Source organism: Triturus cristatus, chromosome 8 (assembly GCF_964204655.1).
Source record: "Triturus cristatus chromosome 8, aTriCri1.1, whole genome shotgun sequence".
NCBI lineage: Eukaryota > Metazoa > Chordata > Amphibia > Caudata > Salamandridae > Triturus > Triturus cristatus.
Window position 1 is genome coordinate 1,450,534,152 of NC_140591.1, and position 21,485 is coordinate 1,450,555,636.

The following is a 21,485-nucleotide window of genomic DNA, read 5'->3' on the forward strand; positions in this document are numbered from 1 at the left end:
TGTTCCACATCTCGGGCCAGGTGTCACTTCACACACAACAGCAACGGAAGAGACGCCTCTGGAGCAGGGTGCATGTCTTTTGCGTGGTAGTAGGCTGGGGTTGCTGCACTCGAGCTCTTTCTTCAGAGCCTGGCCAGAGCCCTTTGAATTCTGTTCTGGCCTCACTTGGGAACCATTGAATAGTTCTGAAGTGTGTGGGCTCCTCTCGATGGTTTTTTCAAGCCTACCATCACTCTGCCCCCACCGAAAAACTTTTTCCGCAGCAACAAAGTGGGCAAAAAAACACACTAGAATATTTTAAATAAAAAAGAAAGGTTCATCTTCACATGGGCTGTCGGCGACTCCAGCCGGAAATTGCATGGACTGTGGCACAAATTAGGATGAAGACTTCTAATATTGAAATGTGCATTCATTTTTTTTTTGTTCGTCTTTCAGTGAAACGTAAAGTTCTGACTGGTGGTGACCTAACATATTTTGTAGCCATCTGGCCAAGCTCAGCGTCAGCCATTGGGCAGCCAGGAACGCATGTAGTATGCTAGCATGCACTCTACATGCGTGTGTGGACAGACACATTCTGGTGAACATCACAACTCATGGTGTTGTGTAGTTTCTTTAGTTTCTAACTATTTTCCTGGCTGGTGGCCTGGGTCCATTGCAAAGAAACAAGATAAGGTTATTTGTTTGGCACTGATCAGAACCTTTGTCGCCTGTTTTTAATCAAGGGACGCATCGAGGCATTTCCATAGGGCGTGTGCAAGACATGAATTCGACCAGAAGATGGCGCAGTTGCATTAAAAACGTTTTTCTCAGTAGCCACGCCGAGTCTGACATGTTCACTTTACTGCTACGTGTTTGTCATTTATGAACCCAAGTAAATAGTCAATTTCCTGTGCTCTACTCCATGTCAACATCGTTTTATATTTCACAGAATCCCGTTATTTAATATTGTAGTGGTTTTTGACACTGTGCCGGAGACTCCAAGCGTGGTTTCATATTATGCTGCCCCGTTTCCTCCCCTCTGATATATGCACACAAAGCGTTTACCTTGCGGGAGCGAGCCAGGGGCACCATGTGTTTGTAAGTTAATTACAAACATATGGTGTCAAGCTCGCTCCCGAAAGGAAATCGCCACACGTGCACGAGTTGCCATTGAAGGCAATGGAACGCGTGCACGTTTTTGACTGAAAAGCCAAAGCGATTGCTAAAGGTCTTTTGCCTATGCAGCGCATGCGCGCTGCTAGGCGAGACCTAAAAGATGACTGGAATGCCTTGAGAGGATAGGCATAAAAGGAAATGCTCTCACCTTACTTAGATCTTTTCTGTCTGACCGAGAACAGTTCGTAGCTCTTTCTGAAATAAAATCTCCCACTTTTACACTGCCGTGTGGGGTCCCCCAGGGCTCATTATTGAGCCCCACCCTTTTTAACATCTATGTTTTCCCTCTGGCACAGTTGATTAGATCTCTGGGTTTCTCAGCAATTTTCTATGCTGATGATACCCAAATTGTGGTGTTGTGACAAGTACTCCTTCGGATACAGTGTCACAGTTCTCTGCCTGTGTCAAGTCAGTGACTGGATAGCCACCAACTGCCTGAATTACCAGGTCACCTCTGTACCCTTCTACACATTAAAATTACTCAGAAAAATCCTTCCATTCATTTCTGTCACTTTACGCAAGCTGGTGATCTCTGCTCTGGTTCTGTCCAGAGACGACTACTGCAACAGCCTTTTCATCAACCTCAGGACTAAATGCCTAACTAAACTACGGATTGTACAAAATGCTGCAGTGCGCATTTTGCTGGACATTCCCAAGCACAAATCTGCCACTGCTGCGCTAAAAGAATTACACTGGTTACTAGTGAAAAGCCGTATAGAGTTCAAAGCTCTTTGCATAGCATTTAAAGCAACCCATGACATAGGACCAGTCATTTTCAAGCAGAACTTCAGACGGTACATTCCAACGCGCCATCTACGCTCAGCTCAGTTTCACAATCTGGTGATACCCAGGTTTGAGAAAAGCTCCTGGGGCAGCAGAAGCTTTCTGATCGGTACGACCAGACTCTGGAACTCTCTTCCCCAGAGGTTAAAAGTGTTGCCTTTCAGGAAAGCATTAGAAACATGGATGTTTAATCTCTGACTCTGAATTAAGATCTTACGGCATATTTTACCTGATGAGCTAGCGCCTTGGTAATCAGGTAATTGTATCGTGCTATATAAATCTCTTTTTCATTTAATTTCCCCCAGGTTTTAACAGATGTAACAAATTCGCAATAACGCTGCAGAAGAGGAAGAAGTATTGTAGTGGCTCAAATAATGAAATCACAAGAGTTGAGAGTTTTGTTGATCCCAGTTCCTACAAAAGAGAACCTGCCTCTGGATTTAAGACATAAGTGAAAGAAGAGGTATGGGATTTCACAGGTAAAGAAATAGGGTGAATAAAGAGTGCAGAACCAGTTAAAATTCAGATCAAAGCAGATGCAATTTATCTTAGAAATCAATAATGCAAGCTCTCACAGGAAGCAGAAGAGGGAATGAAATCTGTCATAGAAAAGATGTTAGTACAGGGTTTTACGAGAGGTGCTAGGTAGGCCTTGCAACTCACCCGTGATGGTCACTGAAAAACCGAGTGGACAATGGAGGGTGTCCAAGATCTTAGAAAAATAAACAAAATTGTAGTTCTATGATATTCTTTGGTACTGAATCCTGCTGTGATCTTGTTACAAATTCCTGCAGAGAATGGTACACAGTCGTTGGCTTATGGCAAGTATTCTTCTCCATTCCTCTTGATGAGAATAGTCAATACCTTTTCAAGGGGGCAAGGAAAGTGTCAAATAATGTGTTTCTGCAATCCTGAAAATAAATCCCCCGGCTACCCAGAGGGAAGTTAAGATGTTCATGGGAATGGTTGGTTAATGTCGTCAGTGGATTCCAAACTATTCCCTTCCTGCATAGTCTTTCCTCAGGCTTACTCGCAGCGATTTGGGGACCCTGGCACCATTTGATGGAGAATTCACAAATGCCTTCCTGGAGCACAGAGAGAATCTTTGTAGTGCACCTGCTTTGTGAATGCCTAATTGCGATAGGACTTTTTTACTCTGCTGCCGTGAAAAAGAAGGGTGTGTTATTTCAGTCCTTGTTCAAAAGCAAGGTGAGGTAAAGCGATCTGTCGCTTACTTCTCTGCTGCATTGTGAAGTAATCGTTATGGTCCATACACTTATTGTGTTCGTCTCTCAAACGTACTAAAACTCAGCATCTGACAAACAACCACCTTACAAAGTATGAACAAACTATATTGGCAGCTAAGAACATTTCAATAAGAATGTGTAATGCTTTAAATCCTTGAACGCTGCTACCGATTCCAAACAGTGACAAGGATGATGATGGCATTCCCGATCATGATTATATCAACGTTATGGTGGTGTGTACCAAACCAAGCCCAGATATTAAAAATGTTTCCCTTGAACTGACTGATCTGACTTTGTTTGTGGATGGTTCATGTCCGAGAGGCCACCAATGACTGCTGGGCGCAGCCTATGCAGTCTGTTTCTTTCTGAAGTTGAAGCACTATACTTGTTTGATGTAATTTCAGAACAAGTAGCAGAGCTGATTGCCCTGACAAGAGCATGTTGTTTAGCTAATGAATTGAGTGTGAAGATTTACACAGACAGCCAATACGGATTTGGAGTGGTACATGAGTTTGGGCAAGTATGGCCACAAAGGGGCTTCATCACAACCTTCTGTACTCCTATATGTAATGGAGAATACATTTTGAACCTGTTAAAAGCCATACTGCCATCTACAGAAATATAAAATGGAAAGTGCATTGCTTCTAAGTCTGGTGATGACTTAGTCATCATGGACAATCACTGTGCCGACCAGGTCTAGAAATACTGTGCTCTTGAAAATGTAATTATTAGGTAAAATTAACAAAAACAAGAAAAAGAATTAGAACAATGTGAAGCTGATATGAACGTTGATGATGCAGATAATGTAAATTGTTCTTTGTTGAGTCCAATACAGACAACACTAAGAGAACTCAGAGTGCTGGAAGAGGAGGTACCAGAGGACGAAAAGAAAAGGTGGGTCATCCAGACTCAATGCGCAGGGAACGGCCAGATTCCTACCTGGTTAAACTCACTTCATGTCCAGAATCATCAGAATCGTTACAAACTACTGGTACAATGCAAAGTACTGCTGGTCCATCAAAGGCGCTGTGGTTCAGTTGAAGAGCCAGGTCTTGAGGTCCTTCCTGAATTGAGGCAGTGACGGCGTTGCCGGAGGTGGAGAGGCAGGGTGTTCCAGGTCTTTTCTGCGAGGTAGGAGAAGGATCTTTCTCCTGCCGTGGTCTTGTGGATACGTGGGACGTTAGCCAGGGTCACATGGGAGGAGCGGAGGTCTCTGGTGGGTGCATGGAATGCGAGGCGGTGGTTAAGGAAGTTGAAAAGACCAATGGCACTATCATATCCAAGCTTGAAAAAATGTGTGCCTCAGCAACGTTAAAATGGCCAGATGCTCCTCCTCTTATTATGATGAGCATTAGAAGTGCCCCAAACAGAAAGACTGGTCTCTCTCCCCATGAAATCCTCATGGGCAGGGCTATGCGGATCCAATATACTCCTTCAACATCACTTGTCTCAATAACTGATGACATCACATTGGATTACTGTAAAGGTCTGGCTGATATGGTGAAATCCGTCATTCATCAGGTGAACTTGGCAACACCGTCAACAAAGGAAGCCCAATGTTATGCACTGCACGAAGGGGACTGGGTTCTGCTAAAGAAGCCCGTCCGTAAGAATTGCTTGGAGCCACGGTGGAAGGGGCCACATCAAGTCAGACACGTGACTAAGACTGCTGTGAAGGGCGTTGGTATACCACAGTGGATCTATGCAGCTCACATGAAAAGAGTGAAAACTGCAGATGAAGAGGTTGTGGCAAAAACCACTGATTCACAGTGGCATAGCTCAAGGTTGCTGTGTGGGTCCAGAGGGGGTAGAAGGAGATCCAGGTGAAGCTTTGAGTCATCAGATTACAGATCAGCAGTTGCAAAGCCATGAGCAACAAAACGAAGTAGAGACTGGTGTTCCAGGTCATGAAAAAGTAAAGCTGAAAATCCAAGTCTCAAGGACTCCCAAGGGAAAGCAGTTTACAGTGAGCTACGTTGCTGACATCAATCAAAGCACAAGTCTAGCGTGAATGAAGAAGTTTCAGCAGTAAACACGAAAAAGGTGATGGGAGGAATGCTTACAATTTGTCTCACCACTGCCAATTGCTCTGGGTCGCATGCCAACCCATCTTTCTTTTGCTCACCATGCCACCTCAGTTTGGGCCCAGCCATATGCAAATCAGTCTTGACCCTGCTCCTCATGTGAACAGTCCGGCCCGAACTTCCAAGCCAGGTCCTCTCTGAACCAGAACACAAACAACCCGGGGCCAGTTTCATCCTGATTAGATCTCATCAGCCAGGTATGGCTGTATTTCCAGTGGCACAGTCATCCACTGTACCCACATCTGGGCATAGTTTTGCCACTAAGGACAGTACATTGAACACACAAAAGGTGATGGGAGAAATGGTTGCACTTTGTCTAACTACTGGCCATTGCTGTGCCACTGAAACCAAGCCATACCTGTCTGATGAGCCCTAATCAGACACACAGACCACTATGTCCACTCACCTAATTTAGATGGACTGACACAGAGGTCAGTTTTCACTGCTCGTCACGGCCATGAAAGCCTTGGTGGTAAGGGGCAGTGAAAACTGTCTGATACCCCCCTCGCCATGAGAGATAACGCCTTTGACGAGGGCGGCATTTTTTTTCCTTCAGAGAGAAAATCCCGCATTGGAGTTTTCTTTTTGAAAATAAAAAAAATAAAACGTTTGACGGACAGCTCCGACATGCTGATGGAGCTGTGTGCCAAACTTCAAAAAGCATTGACAGGAGCCACTGTGATGGTTGTTCCTTCCAGTGTTTTAAAAAGTACCATTGGCTTGGCGATCATTTTTAAATTTGGTAGGTGCAGTAGTCTCGGTCTGGCGGACGTTAATTCCTCTTCCAGGACAATTGATATTACTCCATCTGCCAAACATTAAGGGCCAGATTACGAGTTTGGTGGTGTGGGAGCAGGCCGCCATGCCACAGCCACGATTTGACACTGCCAAATGGGGCCACCACCCGCCTGCCAGATTACGAGTGAAATTGTGGTCTGGCGGGCAGTCGGCGTGGCGGTCCTCTGGCGGTGCAGTAAAAAGGCTTAAATGTGAGCCCTAATGCTGCACGACTGCGGAACCGCCACAGCACGTTCCAGCACGGCATGGACTGGAACACAGGGGCAACTGGGGCTCCACTCCACTAATAGTGAATAAATCAAATCATTCACTAATAGTGTAATAAAAAAGGAGTACAGTCAGCGGGACTATGCCCTTCCATGGCAGCTGAGGTAGGTAAAAAATGCTTTTTAATGTATGCTGAGTGCCGTGCTTGCGGGTGAGAGTGTGCTTATGTGTGAGAGTGTATATGTATGAATTTGTGTGTATGTGTAAGTATGCGTCTATGAGTGAAAGTGGAGGTCAAAGGGCGTGTGATGTCACTTCCGCTGCCCCTAGCATTACGGTGAATTGATGTCCATGCCCTCTGGTCGACTATGCTTCTTTTATGTTACTTTTTTCAGCTGATGCCCCTCTACTGCCAAGGATGCGTTTCTTTGTACATCTGAGGCATTGACATATATTCGTCTATTCCTGTAGTCCCAGAGGTAATACATGATTTAAAAAAACAGAGACCAAACAAAAAGTGCTGATTTCATGAAGGCGATTTAATCTGTTTATGTGACTATGGAAAGACTGAATAATTTGACACAATCAAGTGCAAAGACCTTTCGACAATTCATCTCAGCAGCCGTCAGAGTAAAATGTGCCCTCCGTAAACATGGACTCGGGTTCAAATCTCTGACTCCATCCAGTCTGAACAGGCCCTGGGCTCGAGGACAATCACGTCTGATTTGTGCGCGCATCAATCGCGGGTGTCTCCTTTTAAAGTGTCTGCGGTGTGAAATACGCGAGCGTGCCCTCTACAGGCGTGTGTTATTTATGCAGTCAGACTCTGGCGACCCGGCTCCTCGAGCGCACACCAGGTTTGCAGAATGACGTTCATCGAGGCTTGGTGGCTGAAGAAGCCAAAAACAGCTCTTCTGTGAGTCAGATCATGTCACCCGCGCGGCTCTGAATCATATTTTTGTCATTGCTTGGCAGGCTCATTACCAATGGAGTAAAGATAGCAGATTGTCACGAGCCATGCTCTCGCGCTGTGCGCTCTTTAACCTCTGAGATGAATGAATGCTCGTTATGCAGGATTTACCATGAATGATCAACAGGAGAATTCATAGACTGATGTCTAGCAGGAAAGCAGGTAGAAGTTAACTGCAGGTACAACCTATGGTTATCTATCTTCCACAGTCCGGGTGAGTCACTAGAGGGAGCCAGAGAGCTGAATTGTGTGCACACCAGAACGCCATTGCCTCGAGGCGAGTGCACTGCTGCCGCAGAGGGAAGCGGAAAGCCACCGCAGTGAGAAAGGGAAGGGAAAGGAAAGCAGGCTGCCGGTCGGGCGGCCGGCCCTCGGCTTCACACCTGTCACTCGTCTCCATCTGCCGATTCAAACGGCTTACAGGCTGGTTGCTCCCTGCCCCCCCCTCCCCTGTGGTGTGCAGTGCAGACCAGAGCGCGGGAGCGCGACCGCAGGTGGCCGCCAGAACTCGCAGCCTTTGCAGCAGCGGCCGCGGGCAAAATTCGGGAACGGCCCGGTCGCGGCGGGAGCCCTCGGCAGGCAGCCGGCCGGGGCCACAAGAGCTCTTGGTCAGCTCAGGGCCAGTCTGGAAAGCGGAGAGGATTGCAGCAAGGTCCTCTACAGCGGCAGGAGCATTCCAGAAGCCGCGGGAACACTCAGCAGCAGGAACAGTAGCAGCGAGGGCTTCCCCTGAGGCGGTGGGAGTCGCAGGAGCCACTGAGACCAGCCTGTACATCTGTGTATCTGCCGACGCGGGAGACAAGAGGTAAGAGGTGGAGGCAAGCGTGGCAGCCGTTAGAGGTCGCCGCTAAGTAAGAGCCAGAGGGTGCTGTCTGAGGGGTTGGTAGACTAGGTCTCCAGCTTGCAGCCCCCCTTGTGTGCACCGCTTGCTAACCCCCTCCATCCCCCTCTATCCCTCCGTGCCCTCAAAACAAAAAACACAGCTCAACCCAGGGGCCCACATCAGCACTAGTACTGGTATTCCCTCCCCCCCAGCACAATCAGGCACAAACAAGCCTAGCCCCAGCAAACGGCGCAAAAAGAGATGACGCTGAGGAAGACTAAATCCTGCACGGAGGATGAGGGGGAAGTGAACCCTGAGAGTCTAGCACAAAGAAGGGTAACCAGAAGCATAAGCACCCAAAAATCCCAGGATCTGGTATCTGGCAATTCCCTCCCCCAAGGCCTTATCACTCAATTCTTTCAGGCCTCAAACTGCCCCTCACCTTTGGATGAAACGTCACAAGATCCCGCGACCAATGCCATACCGGGGATCCCAAAGATCCACCTGGACCTAAGGGACTCTTACGCCTGCGAGTCTGCTAACTTCGAATCACCTGGGAGCCTTGATGCTTGTTTCCAGCCTGAGGCCAGGACAAAGAGCCCGATTAGGGTCACTGCCGACATTCACGATAGGCCAAATCTGGGGGCAAACGTGGATTCAGATACTGGGAGGACAAGCGAGGCTGTCGCATCCTCCTCCCCAAAGAGCACAGGCACAGGCAAGGGTCTGAATGCAATTGTGACACCTAGGGAAATACAGAGGCCAATCCCCCAAGGTACGGAGGTTCCAACAACTTCGTTCTTACTAAAATTGGAACAGACCATTGAACGAACACTTGAAACTACCCCTATTAATTTAGGAAGAGCTAAGGCCCCGAGAACTGCACAAACGGAGGGTTGGAGTCCGCTGAGTTTAACTCATCACCAAGACTTAACCGACCCAATTGATGAACCCACCTCTAAAGACCTTAACTTGTCAGCAATAAGAGAAGTCCAGGACACAATGGCCAGGGCACTGCTATGGCAGTCCGCAAAGATGGAACTCCAAATCGATCTTTTGCAGTCGATAGCCCAGCATTTGGTGTGCCAAGATGATAAGCTGGCAAAGCTGGAAGTCCAACTTAACGTCCAACAAGCTCATGCCGCCAGCACCAATTCCTGTGACGTCTTAATTGATAAATGGGCAAGTCTACCTGAAGTCTTAAAAGAGATGCTTGCATTAGCCAAGGGTCAGGGCGAGACAACCACGCAAGAACAAGCCGCACAAAAGCCACCACCACAGACGACAGAGCATGCCGAAACAGCAACCCTTAGCACAACGGGCAATAGCGCCTCAAAGGTTCCCCTAGTAGGGCCCCGCATTAACTTTACTTTGGCTAATAAAGGGAATGGTGACCCCGAGGTCTCGGATCTCGAGACCGTTAGTGATGACCTGTCTGTTACTACCTCTCAGGTGGAGAGGGTCGAAGGAGCATTAGCAAGTGCCAAAGCCCCGTTATCAAGGAGAGCCAAAAAAAGACTCAAAAAACAACTTAAGAAGTCCAAAGCTAGAAGCAGAAACACACCCTCGGTGGTATCAACCCTGGGCGACACTGAAACTAAACGTATCCCTAAACCACTCTTCCCCATTTTCATACCCAAGCAGGTGTCTAAAATGGACAAGTCATGTGACGCACCTCTTGTTCGCGGTGAGGCCCAAAGTCAACAAATCCCTCTCATGGAGGGTCAAACCAATGAGCCTCTCCAACAAAGGCCTTCACAGGTGGCCGTCGCCGCTCCATTAAGTGCCCCCAGCCCTTCTGGTTGGGTTCTGGAACATGAGTCTGTAACAAATCCCAAACTACAACAGGGCGCACAGCCAGTACAGTCTAGAGTGGTAGGTCTACAAACTGAGGGGCAGGGGAATCAGCAACCAGGAGTCGCACTCAAAAATTACCTAAATTTAGCATCAGACCAGGGGGAGTGGCAAGGATGTCCGAGTGTGGAAGGCCAATCAAGCATGGGGCCCAATGGGCAGCAGCCAGAACCCACTCACAAAAACCCTTTAAATTTCAGTTACCAGAGGCTAAAGCTCCAGGGAGAAGGGGTGAGTTTGTGGTCCATCACACAAAAAAACAAACAATCCACCTATGAGCTGCAGTTAACCCCAAGGTACACAGCAAAAGGCTCATTTGACATCTTGAACAGGTCCAACATTGTCCGCCTGTTTGGCCATATTGCCTCCCTGGCCCAAATCACCTCAGAAAATATTGAGTGGGTGATATTCAAGAGACTGGAGACAGATACTCATGACGATTCCACCATAATCGGACTTGCGAGTCAGCAAGTCCAACAGGCTGTCCTTAAGGAAGCAACACTGTTCGCTGAATGGGGCATTGAAGTTGTTGCACCAAGTACACTGAAATATCCACACGTTCTGTTGCCGCAACAGGACACCCCAGAACCGTCATCCATTCTTAAAGGCATAAGGCACATCCGCCCAGAAATAGGGGCGAAATCAGGGCGGGCAAAAACCCCGCTAAAAATCAAAATCCAGCAAAATGACGGGCAACGGAGCGTGCAGCGGCATTTCCAGACATCGGATCACCTGGAGGCCACATGGAGACAGTGTCCCTAACCTAATAAACAGCCATGTAAATAACGCCTGTTCAAATCCACTTAGGGGCCTAGTCCGCGAGTTATCCATTATCTCATGGAATATTGCGGGGATGAGCAACATCTTTAGGGACATAACTACACCTGAATACCTCGCACAGGGGGACATACTGTGTATTCAGGAAACCTGGGCAAGGGCAACGACCGCCATCGGTGGCTTTTACTAACATTTTAAACCAGCGACCAAAAGGACAATCTTTGGACGCCCGTCAGGGGGCCTCTCTATCTACGTAAGTCATGCGTGCAAAATTAACACAACTGAATTAAAGTTGGGGTCTCCTGATCTTCAAGCCATCCTAATCAGTGGGTTGTCATCGGGTCGAAAATCTCGCCCCTTTCTACTAATTAATTGTTATTTCAACCCAATTAAGTATCAATCCTCCCAGGCCATGGAATCACTTATTTCAATTTTGGAAGATCTTTTAATAAATTGGAAGGACCAAGACGTAATAATCGCGGGCGACTTCAATCACAGAGGCTTGGGTTTAATTTCGGAGACTCCATCAAGCAAGAAGTCAGTCCCACTGACTGAATTTCTCGCAAATTTTAAGCTGCACTCCACCCATAGAATACAAAAAAAGACCCAACCTGAATGGACCACCATTCCGACCTTTAGAAATGTCTCTACTATAGACTACATCTTTATCAATGAAGGGCTTGCCCACAATCTTTGCAACTTTACAGTGGACGACAGAGAGGAAAGCGATCATAGGCCCCTCCGCGCCACATTCAATCTGGCGCGGGTACAAGCAGAATTACAAGCAGTTATTGGAACTACCACGGGGGAGGAACATCACAATGTGCTTAAAAGAATAAAATGGTCAACCAATCTCAGTTATAGCCTGCTAGACTATGTAGCTAGAAGGGAGGAAGAACCTAACCCAGTTCAAACTAAGAACATCATCCACCTCTGGGAAACTCTGACCTCCGACTTATTGGAACGTCTGGGCAATAACCATCATCCAAGAAGTCGCCAATTCCACTCTGATCCTCGCCGTGCAACATCGTGGTGCCTGTCACAGTGTAAGCGTGCTCTAAATAAGGCAATCAGGGCACAAAAGAAAGGCACTCATTTGTCAGGGAGATACTCCATTGCTGCTCTGCGAACAGACAATAAAAAGAAAGTCTGGGCCCACAAAAAACTGCAGACTGAACAGAATTGGTTGACTGTGTTCTCCTTAATTAAAGGTAATGACAATAGCAAGCTCTGGCGTTTCATTAACAGTCTGACCCCCAGAGGAGAGCAAAAGGAAAATAGTGTTGCAGGGAAAGTGTGGGAACAGTATGCCAAGGGGCTGTATACCTGTGAGTCAAATCAGGCCACTGCAGGAAGCCGTGCGTGGTCCAAGGTGGCGGCGGAAATTATCGAACCCGAAAGAGCTACGTCAGAAGGCGTAAACTCGACCTGCACCGGATCATTCACAGAAATGGAGGTACTAAAGTGCATCAAGGCCATAAGAACTGATGGCGCTCCAGGCCCAAATGGGATTCCGGCCCAGGTTCTGAAAACCGCCTCAGCCTTTTTTGCATCCAGACTCACCCCTTTATTTAACCATTCTTTTGCCACGGCAATGTTGCCATCCTCTTGGAAAGGCTCTATTCTATTCCCCATCCATAAAAAGGGGGACCACACGAACCCGGCCAATTATAGGCTTATAGCTCTCCTCGACATAGAAGCAAAGATATACGCCCGCCTTCTTCTCAGGGATCTGGAGGATTGGGTGGACAAGAACGGCATTCTTCCGCCCACATAGACCGGCTTTAGGGCCCATAGCTCCACTCTTGACAACATCTTAGCCCTTTCCTACCTCGCGAAGAAGGCCAATACGAGGAACAAACCGCCCCTGTTCTGCTGTTTCATAGACCACTCCACAGCCTTTGACCGAGTGAACAGGGGCCGGCTCTGGGCAAAACTTGACTCGTGGGGGCTACCACAGGCTCTGCTAAAAGCTATAAAAGCGCTCTATGAGGGCACCTGGGTCAAGGTGAAGCTAAGCCCCACAATAACAACTGAAAGAATTGAAACCAACTCGGGCCTCAAGCAGGGGTGCGTCTTGGCCCCCATGCTTTTCAACTTGTATACTGCGGACATGGGGACAGCTCTGAAAGATGCCAACTTAGCACCTCCAAAACTGGGGAGGCTCGTCTTGGGAACACTCCAGTATGCAGACGACACGGTGATCATGGACCACACTAGGGTGGGGCTCCAAAGAGCCTTAAGCAGTTTGGCCCTATACAATAAGTCAAATGACTTACGGATCAACGTGAGCAAGACCAAAATCGTCATTTTTGGCAAATACCCCCTCAAAAAAGAAGCTTCATGGTCTCTGGGGGAGCACCGTATCGTCACTGCCCCATCCTACAACTATCTGGGCACCTGGGTCTCTGAGAGTGCCTCTGCAGTCAAACATCTGAAGGAGCTTAAACCTAAAATTAACAAAACCATTCTGACGTTAAGACGCTTATGCCACCGCTTGGACAGTCCCTCAGCAGAACCAATGTTGACAGTGCTCCGGGCAAAACTGATCCCTGCCATTGCATATGGGCATATAGCCTTCCCTGGTGCATTTGACAAAGTGGTAAACGCGGCCCAAGCGAAAGCCTATAAGATGGTGCTACAGGCCCCTAGATACGCAAGGAACACTAGATTAAGGCTAGAAATAGGCCTTAAGCGACCGGAGCTGGTATTACTGGGGGACCTTTTAAAACTCTATATTAGAGTATTGAAAGCACCAGAACATTCGCTAAAGCACTCCCTAAAATCAATCTTTGATGAGGTGGGCTCCCCCTGGTACTCAAAGGTAGGACAAGCTATTGCAGCATTGAAAATTGAAAGAAGGAGTTTGCCCCTGCACGAAATTCCTTTCTCAGCCTGGGCCCAAGTAGTTAAGCGCCAAGTCCGGATCATCTCCTTTGGACTTGACCTTGCATCTCTTCGGCAAAATCCACTAACTCAGGCCCTGGACAAATCATATATTCCAGGTAAACCCCAACCTTACCTGCAAGATCCAGTATCTACTTGCGCGAGAAAGAAAATTTTGTATTTTCGACTTTTGGCCCTCAGGATCATGGACTTCAACCCCAAATGGGCCCGTACGGATGGCACCCTGGCCTGTCGTCTATGCAATTACCGCAGAGAATCCTGGCTACACTTGCTGTGTTGCTGCACAAAGTTGGCCAATGATCGCCATCGCTTGCTGCTTCCGATTTTACGGAATACGGACTATAGAACTTGCAGAGAGGCTTCGGACTGGTGCCTCTCAGTCTCCACGACCTGTTTGATAGCCAGAGTTGCGAAATTTATACACCAGGTAAAAATGGCACTCGACTCCCACTTAACGGCATTGTCTGTAAAGTAACTGGAAGCCTTCCGCCCCAGTTATCTAACCTGGGCTGGTTTAAAGACCCACGAAGAATCCATCTTTCGTCAACAGCCCTTGGTACATGAATTGACTCTACCGAACTTTCATGTGCCTCCCCTTATCAGTTGGGAAATACTGGTACAACCTATACATCACTCCTTTTAAAAGAACTCTGCTTTGGACAGCTAATCAGGACTAATATGTTAATATTTAACCCAAAGTGACTTTCACTTTTATGTGTGGATGGGACTTGTGAGGGGGTGAGTCGGGACGTTCATAAAGCTTCTTTTTTTTTTTTATTTTATCTTATACTGTAAAGATTTTAAGTAATCATGTAGTTTATTATTAAAATTGTCAAAAATTGTCGTTATGCAGTGACAAGGGAGACGCCCGCTCTGGTTACTGTGTACGGAACTGACCCACGTGCGGGGCGGGGCGCACCTATCCAGAGTGCCGCGGGTGCAGTCACACCGGGGCCCACGGGAGTGAGGGGTCTACTATACCTCAATTATTAGTTCTGTTATATTGCAAAAACCAGGGTGTGTGTTGGGGGGCTTCCTCGCTTGCATTAGGGCCTCCGGGGCGCGTGACACGGGGCCCTGCTTGCGTTGGGGCTCACCAGAGATAGCTTTCGGTCCAGCATCCTCCCTGTGAATCGGAAGCATAAACAGAAGGTTCACCTGCGGTTATATCAATATTTCCACGATAACAACCATCAATACCTATATCTCGATTTCTGGCATTAGGAAAGCGGCATGTCTGCCTAAGTGTAATTGAAAATCAGCTTTGAACACGGGGATCATTAAAACAAGCAATAAGAAAAACAGCAGACCCGCGTGTAGCATGGCTTCGCTAACTCCGAAGGAACATGTTGCATGGAAACGAGTTGGACCGGCTACCATTTACAAAGGGGCGCATCAAACCAGATTTATCCACATTGGCAGAAGTTGTTTACAATGCTTTTTTTTCGCTGTACATCGTTAGCAGCACAACCACCCGTGTTATTGATGTAAAGGATTGACTGTGGATCTCCACTGCCATCTAGCGGTCACAATAGACATCTGCATCAAATTGCATTTAAATCCTCGGCGCCACAGACATCAAAGAGGCTCGTTTCCCTGTCAATGCTGGAAGGAATAGTAATCTTTCTGAGAAAAAAAATACACAAAGACCGCTGCCACTCTCATCCGAGATTGCACAGGTTTATCTTGCGGTGGTGACATTTGAGAAAATCAAACCGAGGAATGTCATTTATTTCTTCCCCTCGATGCATATTTTTTCCGATTTCACGACCCTTCACTCACACTGTGGCAGAACAGGTTATTCTCTTACATTTACCTACGCCTTTTTCTCCCTCAAAAAGATGTATAAAAAGAGACAGTCAAGTTAAAGTTAAGGTCGCCTGGCTTGCCTCTTTTGTAGTGCCGTCTATAACTTTTACTCTCTTTTTTTTACGTCAACATTCCAGTGCATAATTTGTAAAAATATATACATATATATTGCCGGGGTGGCCTCTCCAGGAGGCCACAGTAGCTTGCAATACACACTGCCCCTGTCAATGCTGCCAATGAAAAAGTGTGACAATTCAGACTTTTCCAAGCGCTGAACACTATAAGAGTGGCTTGAGCGGCAGGTATTATTCATTTTTAATGTATATTGAATTAATAAATGACTGTTGGTTTGCTAATTTCTAAATTAGACAGTCAGCGCCACCATGTGGCAGACTGTCATAAGTACAGGTGTTGACAAGTCCGGTTGCCGAGCACCGGAAATCCCTGGCTCAAATCGAGTACTACAGCCTCCCCACTTATGGCAGTAGAAAGAAAGCTCAGTTCACAGTTGCGCTACTGAATCATAAACAATCATTGAATGCAGCGGTAAAAACAACTTGAGTTGTCCCCCAGAATTTATGCCATCAATAAAATAAAAAATGTACATAGAAGGGCTATCTATCAGCCCTCAAAGCCATTTCTTCTTGGAAGTGTTCTGTCCTACGGGCAGAGTTACTGGAACTAGGGGGTGCAAGAGCTTCTGCAGCACCCCTGTGAAACAATAAAACAATTCATAAAAGAATGAGCCATAAACTGGCCTGTTAATTCTTTTGTATTTTGAAACACTGCGCTGCTTATGAAGACGTTATTAAAGGCAGGTCATTTTGACACATAGGGGTAGATTAACTAACACTTTGCACATGGTTTGTATCACAAAAGTGACACAAAGCAATGCAGCACAAATTGTGATTTGCTTTGGAAAGTTGCCCTAAAGTAATTTAAAGTAGTGCTTTTGGAAATTACCATCTTTTGCATGGTATCCCCCCAGATGTTTGCCTTGACTGCTTTTATTGGCCATAGAACTCTGTACACTTTACCCCTGCTAACCACTGGTAAAGTGCCTGTGCCCCCCCCCCTTTCAACATGATTACATTGGTATACACCTTATTTATTTTTTTTGAATATATTTTATTAGAAACCGTTAGCACACAATAAAAGACATACAAGGGCCTACAACCACCAGGGCCGGCCGCTATAGAGCCCGAGGGCCCGCAGTGTAACGCCATACATTCAAATGAACCAGCGGCAAAGCACCCGGCAGTCCGTAAGCACCTATAACAGGCCATGGCCATAGGCCAGGAGCAGTTTAAAACAACAGTTTCATTTTTTATTAAACATAAAACACACTCAAGGCAATGAGAGTCCGAGATAGCAGCGTGCTCTTCCCAGGACGGGGAATAACATAAAGTGTCCAAAGCGATTCTAGTCCAGAAGCGGTGAAGGGGGGCAATGGGAAAGCAAAGCATGGAACACACCTCACACCCTCCCGCAGAATGCGCGGCTAGGGGGTCAAAGCAATATCGACCTCTAATGGCAAAGGCGGGGTGCAGATACGGCCTCGATATGAATTCCACGGACCCCATACCCTACTCCATTTCCCTGGCTTACCTCTCGCCACATACACCGTCTTTTCCCTAAACATACACCAGTCCATATTCTCCTTCCATACCTCAATCGTGGGCGGCCTCGGGGAGCCCCATAACTGTGCAATGTTACGCTTAGCCACCATGTACCCCAAGGTCACCCACAGCGTCTGTGCCGCAGTACAATCATTCGGTTCCCAAACATTCAACAAACACCTCCTAGCCTCTGGCAACAGGGCCACGCGCGTGACCACCTCCATAACAGTGTGGACATCGTTCCAAAATCGCACAACCTCCGAACATTCCCACAAGATATGTAGAAAGGTGCCCGGTAGGCCACATCCACGCTTACACAGTCCATCCGTCGAATAACCCATACGCAGCAAACCGGGCCCCGTGACATACACTCTATGAAGGATCTTCAGCTGAACAAACCGTAAGCGGGCCGGGATCGCTACCTCCTTCGGGGAGGCCACCGCCGACACCCAGTCCTCATCATCCAGCTCTAAGCCATCGCCCGTCCATGCCTCCCTCAGACGGAGCAGCAAGTCCGCGCGATCGTTGATGAGTTTCTTGTAAATCAGAGAAATAGTGCTGTCGGGCACGTAGCCATCCAACACTCTATCCTCCAGTGGGGAATACTCGGGGATGGCAGCAGCGTCCGGAAAAACCGAACACAGCGCATGGTGGACTTGAGCATACCGGAAGTACTCTCTATCGTTCAATTTATATTCCATTTTAAGCATTTCAAACGTTTTGAAAGCTCCCTTCACCCAAAGATCACCCACCTTACATATACCAATCATGTCCCATTTCTCAAAGCCTTTCGATCTCCACAAACAGCCCAACCGCCCAGAGGCATACAGCGGCGTCGCCCGAGTCAAACGATCCCTCCACCCCATCGCAGCATTCGCCGCGTGCCACACACGCACCGCCACCCGCGTGGGTCCCGTCAGCCGCGTTTCCGGGGTCACCGAGTACAGCGCCCTATTATAATCCCCACCCGGGAGCAGGAATTTATCCATCTCGAACGCCGGGTTTAAGGCAGGACCATATATCCCGTGGTTCACCGCCGCCAACTGAGACGCCCAATAGTATCGTTTAATATCGGGGAGGGCGACCCCCCCATCGTACCAAGGGAGCGTCAACTTGGCGAGAGCAATCTGCGGCCGCCCGTCCCAAAACAGTTGGCGCTGAAGACCCTCAACCTCCCGGAAATAGCGGGCCGGCACGACATCAAGAGTATTTTGCAAAGCGTACAAAAAGCGAGGCAGCGACATCATTTTAAACAATGCCGCCCGTCCAAGCGGCGAAAGCGGAAGTCGTCGCCATCTTGCGACGTCGGCCTTCAGTCGCTGGAGGGGAGGGAGAAGGTTTCGCTCATAGCGGACCGCGGGATCCAGTGAGATAAAGATTCCCAAATATTTGAACCCCAGGGTAGCAATCTGAACAGGGCAGTCTTGCGGCAGGAGGGGGGCGTCCCCCGAGAGGACGTAGACGCACGATTTGGCCCAGTTGATGAAAAGGCCGGAGTTGCGGCCAAAGGAATTCAATACGTCCACCAATACCATTAGTGACTGTCGGGGGGAAGTGAGATACAGAAGGATGTCGTCCGCGTAAAGGGAGACACGGTCTTCGAACTCCGGCGTCCATCTAATGCCTCGCAACGACGGCTCCCAACGCATCCAGGCGGCGAGAGGCTCCAAAGAAAGCGCAAAGAGAAGGGGTGATAGCGGACATCCCTGTCGCGTACCCCTCCCCAGTGCGAAGGAAGCCGACACCCTACCATTCACCACCACCTGAGCCAATAGGTCAGCGTATAGCAATTTTACCCAACCAATAAACTCAGGGCCGAACCCAAATTTCGCCAAAACGGCCCAAATATATGGCCACTCCAAAGTATCGAACGCCATAGTAGCATCTAAAGATGCCAAGATGGCCGGCTCCCGTATAAACTCGGCTCTAGCAAGCACACCGTGCAACCGCCTCAAATTTAGGGCGGTATTCCGATGGGGTATAAAACCGGACTGATCCTGATGAATCAAGTCGCCCGCGACCCGAACCAGTCGGTTAGCCAACACCTTAGCCAGAATTTTGGGTTCTGCGTTCAACAGCGAAATGGGCCTATAGGAGGCGCAGCGGTCTCGCGGCTTCCCTTCTTTGTGTATCACCACTATGGTGGCGAGGCGTTGGTCAGGGGGGAGGAAGCCCGCCGCACGTGCCGCCGAAAACATGTCTCGAAGATACGGTGCTATCTTATCAGGACGCAACTTATATAGTTCAATGGGAAGACCATTAGGACCCGCCGCCTTACCAGACGCGATCGAGCGAATGGCCAAAACGATCTCATCTGCCGACAACTTCGCCTCCATCAATATTGCATCCGCCTCCGATAAGGTTGGCAGTGCGATGTCTCTAAGCAACAAATGAGAATCCTCCTCCGAACGCACGGAAACTGGAGAGTATACCCCGCGGAAGTGATCCGCGAAGCAGTCAACAATCCCCACAGGGTCAGTCACACGCACGCCATCCATTCTCTCCACAACGGGCACCACCCTGCTCGCTCTCTCCTTCTTATCCAACCAAGCAATCAACTTTCCGGCCTTATCCCCCACGTCATACAGTCGCCCTTGCTGCTCTCTATACATCCCTTTTGCAGCTTCCGTGACTAGCGCTCTATAATCTAACTGTTTGAGGCTGAGAACATGCAATTTCTCGTCAGTAACTCCACGCTCCAAGTCCTCCTCCATTTCAGCTATTTCAGCCTCCAGGCGAACCACCTCAGCTCTCTCGCACCTCTTAGTATGAGAGATAAGGGACAAGGCCTGCCCCCTGACCACCACTTTATAAGCCTCCCATAGGGAGACGGCCGACGACACCGACCCCACATTATCAGTGAAGTAGTGATCCGTGGACTTGACCAACTCCGCGCGGATCTTAGGGTTACGAAGATACCAGGGGCTAATGGGTGCCACTCTTCCCTCTGTCCCAGGGTCAACCCTCAATTGCAACCATATAGGGGAATGGTCAGAAATACCTCGGGCTACATGACGCACCTCCCCAATCATCCCAGCTTGGGTCGCCGGCATGAGCATATAGTCAAGTCTCGAGAGACTCCCATGGGCCCCCGAGTGAAAGGTATATTGCGCTTGTCCTGGGTGCATCAATCTCCAGCAATCTACCAGTCCCAAAGTGTCCAAAAAACCCCCCAACCAGGCCTGAGCCCTAGGGAGATCCCTGGGGGGGGGTGACGGTCCTCCAATCCAGAGACCACAGCATTCAAATCTCCACCCAACACCAAAACCCCCCCAGGGAGCCCCAGGACCAAACTCCCCAAATCAGCAAATGTAGCCGTCTGCAACCCCGGGGGCACATACACAGCCACCAGTGAAATGGTTCTGCCCTCCCATCTCCCCACCAGCGCCACATATCGCCCTCTATCATCGTGAAGCACCTCGTCCACTGCCAATGGGAGGGAGGTCCTAACCAAGATGCCCACTCCCCTAGAGCCAGAAGTGAAACCAGAGTGAGCGGCAAGGCGATAGCCCCTCCTATTTAGGGCCTGGAAGGAGTTCCCAACCAAATGTGTCTCCTGCAGGAAAACGATGTCGGGCAAGATCCGCTTCAAGAACTGCAACACTACCCCGCGCTTGATCCTGTCCCCCAGACCATTCACATTCCACGAAAGGATTCGCAATCCCCTATCCCCCATCCCCCTCCCGCACATGATACCCACATCCCGGAGAGCACAACCCGGAGAAATCAGCAAAAAACTTCACATTGCCCTGCAAAACGAAAAAACAACCATCCCCAACAACCCCCCTCCCCCACAATCCCAAAACCACAACTCCCCCCTCCCTGCACCCCTGCTTGAGCACGAACAGCCCCCCAACTTGCATTGTGCCTGTCGCCCTAACATATACCACAAAAGAACCCCAGAAGGAGGAAAAGACCCCAATAAGCTCCCCACAACCCCCAGACATTTGAAGGGCATGATGTGCCGGATCAGAGTGCAATTGAGCCAAGGTGCAAAAAATAGTCAGTCTAGTCCAGCGCCAGGAACCAAGTTCTAGTCCTGCTCCACCACATCCCGTCCGCTCTCCTCCGTCCGACCGTCTCGATCCTGTCCCTGCGGTAGGGCATCCAACCAATCACCAACCGCCTCCGGTCGGTCAAAAAAGTGGGAGCGACCCTGGAACTCAACCCGCAGCCTCGCCGGGAATAACATCGTGTATTTCAGCTCCATGTCCCTCAGGCGCCGTTTGACACCCAAAAATCCCAGCCGCTGTTTCTGGACCGCTTGCGTGAAGTCCGGATAAAAGCTGACATTGGAGTTCTCAAACTTCAGCGGCCCAGCCACCCTCGACGCCTGAAGGATAGCATCTCTATCCCGAAAGTTAAAAAGTCGGGCGATTATAGGCCGCGGGGGAGCACCCACTTTGGGCGCACCACCCGGAATCCTGTGGGCCCGCTCCACCGCAAAGAACT